The 8,534-nt window shown below is 36.6% G+C and overlaps 1 long non-coding RNA gene across 3 annotated transcripts; it reads left to right on the top strand.

The window, feature by feature from the left end:
- Positions 1-257: 257 nt before the first annotated feature.
- LOC122412362 (uncharacterized) lies at positions 258-3,464 on the top strand. Of its 3 annotated transcripts, none has more exons than XR_006261324.1 (6): positions 258-611; positions 685-963; positions 1,078-1,428; positions 1,565-1,930; positions 2,013-2,357; positions 2,603-3,464. It is a non-coding gene; the product is annotated as an uncharacterized lncRNA (long non-coding RNA). The 3 variants fall into 3 exon arrangements; XR_006261325.1 differs by having other exon boundaries at positions 700-963; positions 2,603-3,463; XR_006261323.1 differs by having other exon boundaries at positions 258-963; positions 2,603-3,463.
- Positions 3,465-8,534: the final 5,070 nt, after the last annotated feature.

Raw genomic sequence — 8,534 nt, 5'->3', positions numbered from 1 at the left:
TTACGTTTTGTCACACTCTACGTCACGCACTACGCTGAACGCGGCTATCCCCTCTTCTGCGCAGTGCCGAGTGAAACAGAACGATTCGCGCATGACGTCACGCGGCTACTCTCGCTTGCGCGTTGCCGAGCGAGAGAGCGAGAACGACGATAGCTGGTCACCATTTGTGCGCGAGCGACAGAGACAGCGATACCTTTGACGTGCGCACAGCGGGCGAAATCAGCGCCTAGTCTACGCATACTCTCGCTTGCGCGTCATCGAGCGAGATCGAGCGAGAGCACGTGGATAGTGTCACAGTGTTTGTAATTAAAAAAAAAAAGTCATTCATCGTATTACGTTCAATCAAGAACGATGGTTGTGAAGCCATAATTGCGAGTGTGCTTGTGCTCCGTGATTCTCATCAATCGTTCAAAATTAACATCAACGATCTTCACATTTTTGAGGTTATGGTGCGTCGTGATGTGAAAAATCATTTTTCTCTTTCGGTATTTTTGCGCGAAGCTAAACGACAAATTGACGAATTTTGAGATTTCGAGAGAAGTTTTTGGTGAACATGTTGTTCATGAATTGGTTCCGGGTGGCAGTAAAATTCCAGTCACACAAAGCAACAAGTAAAATAATTCACTGATTTCAGAATGGAATTTATTAATTTGTATGTCGATCACATGCTTAATAAATCTGTAGAGTCGCATTTTCTAGCATTTCACGAGGGCTTCCACAAAATATGTGGTGGCTGCATTCTCGAGTTATTTCACAGTCACGAATTGATGGTGGTGGTGGTTGGCAATGAGAATTATGATTGGAACGAATTGGAAAGAATCACCACCTACAAGAATGGTTATTCAAAGATGATCCAACAATAGTGCTTTTCTGGCAAATCTTCCATGAACTTTCGCTCAAAGAGAAAAAATATTCTTAACGGGCAGCGATAGAATACCTATACAAAGCATGACAGTGATCAAGGTGAGAGTTTCCGGATAGCTTTTCATTATCAAATACTGAAATGTACTCAAATTATTTTGAATGTTTAAGCGAACGCTTCTTACATTGAAACTCTTGTTTACTTAATCATTTCAGAATGGTTTCAGAATGGAAATTATTAATTTATATGTCGATCACATGCTTAATAAATCTGTAGAGCCGCATTTTCAAGCATTTTACGAGGACTTCCACAAAGTATGTGGTGGCCGCGTTCTTGAGTTATTTCACAGTCACAAATTGATGGCGATAGTGGTTGGCAACGAGAATTATGATTGGGACGAATTGGAAAAAATCACCACCTACAAGAATGGTTATTCGAATGATGATCCAACAATAGTGCTTTTCTGGCAAATCTTTCATGAACTTTCGCTCGAAGAGAAAAAAAATTCTTAACGGGTAGCGATAGAATACCTATACATACCTATACAAGGCATGATAGTGATCAAGGTGAGAGTTTCCGGATAGCTTTTCACCATCAAAAATAGTACTGAATCAAAAATGGTACTGAAATGTACTAAAATTATTTTGAATGTTTAAGCGAACGCTTCTTATATTGAAACTCTTGTTTATTTAATCATTTCAGAATGGAATTTATTAATTTATATGTCGATCACATGCTTAATAAATCTGTAGAGCCGCATTTTCAAGCATTTTACGAGGGCTTCCACAAAGTATGTGGTGGCCACGTTCTTGAGTTATTTCACAGTCACGAATTGATGGCGATGGTGGATGGCAACGAGAATTATGATTGGAACTAATTGGAAAAAATCACCACCTACAAGAATGGTTATTCGAAAGACGATCCAACATAGTGCTTTTCTGGCAAATCTTCCATGAACTTTCGCTCGAAGAGAAAAAAAATTCTTAACGGGTAGCGATAGAATACCTATACAAGGCATGACAGTGATCAAGTTGAGAGTTTCCGGATAGCTTTTCACTATCAAAAATGGTACTGAAATGTACTAAAATTATTTTGAATGTTTAAGCGAATGCTTCTTATATTGAAACTCTTGTTTACTTAATCATTTCAGAATGGAATTTATTAATTTATATGTCGATCACATGCTTAATAAATCTGTAGAGCCGCATTTCCAAGCATTTTACGAGGGCTTCCACAAAGTATGTGGTGGCCGCGTTCTTGAGTTATTTCACAGTCACGAATTGATGGCGATAGTGGTTGGCAACGAGAATTATGATTGGGACGAATTGGAAAAAAGCACCACCTACAAGAATGGTTATTCGAAAGATGATCCAACAATAGTGCTTTTTTGGCATCTTCCATGAACTTTCGCTCGAAGAGAAAAAAAAATCTTAACGGGTAGCGATAGATAGCGATAGAATATACCTAACCTATACAAGGCATGACAGCGATCAAGGTGAGAGTTTCCGGATAGTTTTTCACCATCGAAAATGGTACTGAAATGTACTAAAATTATTTTAAATGTCTAAGCGAACACTTCTTACATTGAAACTCTTGTTTACTTGATTTTTCATGTTCTTACCAAGTTTCAATCACATTTCTGGTAATAAATCATCAAAAAATTTAATTAATTCAATCACAATTCGTTTTTGGAGTATTAAATTCATCATATATTTTATTATATGAATACTGTTGTTTCAGATAACGATTCAGTCAATGACAGACGAGCGTTTCTTGCCAGTTGCTCATACATGTTTTAACCTTGCTCATACATGTTTTATTGGATTTGTCCCGCTATAAGATTCGTAAAAAGCTTCGTTACAAATTGCTCCAGAGGATTCATCAGACTCGAGAATTTTCGCTGGTTTCGCATTAAAAATTTGAAAGAAATATGTGGTAAATAGAAGAAATCAAAGATACATAAAATGTCGATCAGGGAACCTCAGATCGTGGATTAGCCATATGCCGGAGATTTGAAAAAACAACGACGATAGGTTTATTGAACATAGGAAAAAACAATCTCGCTACTTTTTTCATCCTCCGAGGCTGTTCCCCATACGCAAGATTCGGACACCTAGTCGAACGATCGCATATTTCACGCATATTAAATCCTGGCTTATTTTTCGACTATTTTTTCGGACCCGTTTTTCAAACTAGAACTTGAGTTGTACGTCAACCAAAATATAACCGTACGTAACGAAATCATCAACCTTTTTCTACTTTTCAAACAGTCTTACAAGAACTCGATACTCATGTCGGATGCAATATTGAAATAAAGTGCTACTAAAAGTGAGCACATTTTCAGTTTTTCCGTTTTCAAAGAGTAGATATTTGGATGTAATTGGATTTGTAATTAGTTATAACGGTTCGAAAAAAATCTAAATGTGCAAAATTTTACGATTTTCGAATAGTATTCGAATAGTATCGAATAGATATTTTTGACGATGTTAATAAAAAAATAAATAATTTGACCATTTAAACAAGAATGTATTGTTGTTATTAAAGATTTATTTATTAATAAATTTCAATAAATTTGAAATTTTCGAAGTGTTAACAAAATCAATTAATTTGAAATTTTTTAAATGTAAACAAAATTAATAAATTTGTAATTTTCGAAGTGTTAACAAAATTTATTTTAATTGCCACCATTTTCTTGACGACCACCTCGCGAATATCTTCTCGGCAAACTTCGTCGAAACTGTTGATTACCCATCTCCAACAACATTCGGGCCAAAAAGTCGACTCGCCTTCTTTCTTGAACCCGTCGTCCCGCTCGATTTCCTCTATGTTTTCCTAAGTAAAAATTAATTTATTGTTCTTATTTTTTTATGTAGATTATAACTATATATATATTTTTTTTTACTCACTTATTTCTTGACTTTCGGACATCAATGACGTCGACGGAGTCGAAGTGCTGGTCAATGACGTCGACGGCGTCGAAGTGGTGGATAATAATAATGATTCCTCCAAAGCAAGTTTTCGCAACTGTTCGTCCAATTTCAAATTGTCTTCTTTTTCTTCTGAAAATAAAAAAAAAAAAAACAAAAATGATCATAATCATGTCTCGAAACATTAAATAAAAAGATTTATATATTATATATCTTTTCATACTTCATGTCGATATCAAGAGACGCGGTAGCGGCTCGACGCCAAGTATTCAAAGGAAAATTATATATATACATATATGAAGTATGATATGCCGTACTCTTATATACGCGAATATGCCGGTTTTTTGTTTTGTACTTACTGGAAATAAGTGCCATTGTATCCTCCGATTTTGAGCTGCTGGAGCTGCTGCCCGGCTCGTCAGATTTGGGGGGGGCGTCATTTGAACTCATTTTCTCCTGAAAAAAAAAGCCGGTTATGAATTAAACTTTTTCGCTGTTTCCTCCAATTTACTCGATTCAATTGATACGACCGAGATTATTTGGAGCATATATATAATTTCGGACATATGTGAGTATGAATGGAAAACTTACTGGCAATATTTCGGCACTGTCCATCTTATGCTCACGTTCAAATGTGACTGAAGAACTCACACAATGGAATCTAGGCTTCGGTTTTTCTTTGTTAACCAATCGATTTTCATTGGTCGTTGCAACGTGCTCGCGACTGCACGTGCGTTTGACTATATGTGGAGGGGAGAAGAGAGAGAGAGTAGAACAACAATGGTTCCCATTGGTCGCGACACCGGTAACACGACGACGTAAGATTCGAACGAAGAAAGAGAGAGAGAGAGAGAGCGAGAGCGCCAATTAGAAATTTGAAAAACAAGGAGAAGGACTTACGCATACGAAAGAAAGAGAGCGCTGATATGAAAAGTCGTGAATTTTAGAGGTCATTTATAGACAGAAGGAGAGAGAGAGAGAAAGAACTTGTTCATTTGTTTTCAATCTTTGTTCTCATTCGTATTTGTGAATTCACGTTTTTCGGAGTATCAGTGGTGAAAATTTTTTCATAAACGTGTTCAACTCCAAATTATGCGTTCAGTATTTAAAAAAAATTCAGTCTAGCTGTGTCGATTTATTAGTTTAATCAAGATACACGGTAGCAGCTTCTTTTTTACTGAGTAACTACATTCATCGTAATCCTTATTTCGGTAAGTAATCAACAAGAAAACGAAACAAAATGTACAGATTCGTTTTTTTTTTCAAAAAAGGATACAAATTACAAACTTGGTTGTTTCCATATTTTTTTTTTGAAAATCAAGAAGCACGGCTGTAATTCGACGTGAACTTTTGTCATATATATATATATTTTTATTAATTTTCCGAATCGATTTATATAGATTATATTACGCTTACACATGGCGTTTTCGATCCGGTTTAGTTACTTCGGGTGTTCACTGTTGATATGCATTATTAGCACCGGCTTTAAAAATCGATTTTTACTATGCCTGTTCAACCATATCTATATCCAATGCACGTGCAGGATGCGCGCGCGCTCTTTCCTATGCCTGTTTCCTGAATTTTTCTTCAGAAAGTTATTTGAGAATGAAAAAATTCAATTCCGAGATCGCAAAAATTCGGTAATAACAAAAAAAATATACAGTTGACATGGAAATAAAAGAATTGGGAACAGATTCTTAATGGAAAGGTGTCCGCGTAACGAAAATTCCATTTCTATTCGGCCGGTGACTGTCCTAAAACGCCTAAGGCCTGTTACACACGGTCAATAATATTGCGCAATATATTGCACAATATTATTGAACGTGTAGATGTAGTATTGCGCAATCGATGACTACGTTTACACGGCCCTCTTATTCTGGTTTTGTATATACAGACGGGTATATTTATATATATATATCGACAGATATGCATTTTGCATATCTATATTGATATAACTAAACCGGAATAAGAGGGCCGTGTTAACGTAGTCATTGAACAGAAGTTTGAGCGATCTTTAATTTATGGCGCACTCACACCATACAAACTTATTGTGCAATATTATCGATCATGTGTAGCGAGCCTAAAACGAATCCGATCGTGTTCGTCCCCACCATACCATCGTATAACCTCGTTCGGTGTTTATGACCATGTGCATTGACTCGGTGTATTGGTAGAGTCACTGACAGACTTTGACGAGGCCAACATGAGAGGACAGATCACTTTTCTGTCTTTATATGGTGACAGTCCAATATCTTGAGTGTATTTGTGGAAAAACCAATTGAAATAACCAAACAATGGTTCGTGTGATAAAGCAAGAGACTTATGATGATGTTGTGCGCGAAAATATCGAGGATTTCGCGATGTCAGCTGAGGAAGTGATCGAGGATGCAATCAAACAATTCGAAGTACAAGTATTGTTGAACTTCCACTTATTGAAACACAAGAATTTTCCATTACTTCGTAAAAAGTCAGGAATTTTCAAACAAAAAGATCTCATGCTGTCATTTTTTTTCTATCATGGGCGTAGATGTGACCAATATCATAAAAGACCTGGCTCTGACCGATGTCGAAAACGTTACTGTAATATGTTTGGAAATCAAAACAGCTTTGGAAAATGATAACTACGAGGACCTCGTTCAAGTGCTCGAAAGGCTTCAAACTGAGCTTGACAAAGATATTGCCCGTCGAGTCTACGCAGGCAAAGAAGGAGCGTATCAAACTCCTATCAAGAGACTCGGTAGAGTCTCGGGACAAGTACATTGACAGCCCTGTCGTCTGCTGGCCCGAGGCTCTCGCCGAGTATACTTTCTCTGAATAAAACGATTCGCCGTGGTGGGGGTAAAATTGGCAAGTGATTTTTTTGAATTACCGAAGTTATGAGTCATCTGAGCCTTTGAAAATTGAACTTTCAGCTAATTAAGAAATTCTCTTTCGATTGCGCCCAAAATCAACACGATCGGTGGCGTAATTGCTGAGAAAAAACTTTGCACGGGCTCAAGTTTATGCAAAAGTTACTGACACATCACGAGTTCGACGTATACGTATACGCGTTTTGACGTAGTCAGTGGTAGTAGAGTTGTTGCCTCTACGCATTCTGATTGGCTCAACGATGTCGGCTCCTCCAGCTGCTAGGCCGACCGCGGGTGAGGCTCAAGTGTTAGAAGGCCTAAAATAGCGAACAGGCATTCTGTATATCTATATATGCGTTATACAGAATGCCTGTTCACCATTTTAGGCCTTCTAACTTTTGAGTCGTACCCCGACCACGCTCAGACTCCATGGATATTATATTATATATATATATATATAAACCACGCGTCAGTTTTCGATCATCGTATAAACAAACGGAGTTTTGACATTATGAAATGCGTGTGGGATAAATAAAAAAAACTTTCGTCATCTAACGAAGTGCATAGTACTAAAACCTGTGGAATGCTAAACTAAACCGGTATAAAAGCAGTCGCGTAAATGTAGTCTGTGATCTGTGTGTGAAAAAGAATAAAATAAAAAAATACGCGGTGCATGTCGACGAAACTTTTTAAGATTTCATTAATTCGTTTGACTGAAAATAAGTTTATCATATATCATTTGTAAATAGGTTATATGATATCAATACATCGATACGCACATCCGAAACCACCCGAGACTTGTTTTCGTACTGAACGTCATTTTGACAGGTGAGGTTATGATCCCCAAAGTGCTGTTGTGTGCGGACTCTAATTAATAAATGAAAATGGTTAGTGAAAATTGGTTAATGTATATTTTGTTAAAACTTGTGGTATACTAAACCGGTATAAAAGCGGCCGCGTAAATGTAGACTGTGATCTGTGTGTGCAAATAAAACATATAAAAAAATGCGCGATTCATATATGTCAACGAAACTTTTCAAGATTTCATTATTTCCTTCGATTGGAAATAAGTGTCAACTGAGATAATCTTTCAATTAAACCAGAGTTCGCGGAATATTGTCCAGTGTAAATATATCATCAGTTGTGTGATTACATATCATGTGTAATAATGTAGGTCATATATACGAGTTCCCTTTGATAGCTGTGTGGTAACGAACCGGCCGGGGTTTGACGTTACGAAGTGTGGGACAAATGTAACAAACGTTCGCATAGTTAGTGAATAATATAAATAAGGCAAATCAGTTTATCAAAAATAGGTCTGGAAGTTGTAAGAAAAAATGTTCGTCAACCTATAACGTCAAATTTTCTTTTTGCGATCTGAAATATTATGGTTGATAATTAATAAAACAAGAACACACGGAACTGTTAGTATATATAATGTAAGAAACTCCAATCGAATAAATGTTTTTTAATTTCTTTCTTGTGTCATCGGTATTTTTGAATATTCCCACATTTTGCTTCCTATTGAGTCTTTCCGATCCTTGTTTTGACTCCATCGGTTTGCAGCGGATCGATACATAGTATTAAATTGGTTGCCTAATATGTGTCCTATAATTTTCTACTATTTCTTCATGCTGATTGTGGTAACATGATTCAAGTGGTTTCCGACTATGATCATCAATCGCACATTTTGTATATCAGATTCTTAAAACAGTTTCTGGTGTTGATATAAGTGTTGTTATACTTTTTCCACCTGTTCTGTCGAGTAATAAATTTTGAAACTTCTTCCAAAAAGTCTTTGGATGCTTATTTTGCTGATGATATGAAAAGTCGTATCTTGGGAATGCTGTATGCGAACACAAATTTTGATAACAAAACTTATGGAATGACATGTAT

This window comes from Venturia canescens, chromosome 6, assembly GCF_019457755.1.
Source record: "Venturia canescens isolate UGA chromosome 6, ASM1945775v1, whole genome shotgun sequence".
In the NCBI taxonomy this organism is placed as follows: domain Eukaryota; kingdom Metazoa; phylum Arthropoda; class Insecta; order Hymenoptera; family Ichneumonidae; genus Venturia; species Venturia canescens.
Note: the sequence above shows the minus strand (reverse complement) of the source record. Positions and strands in the feature narration are given on the sequence as shown.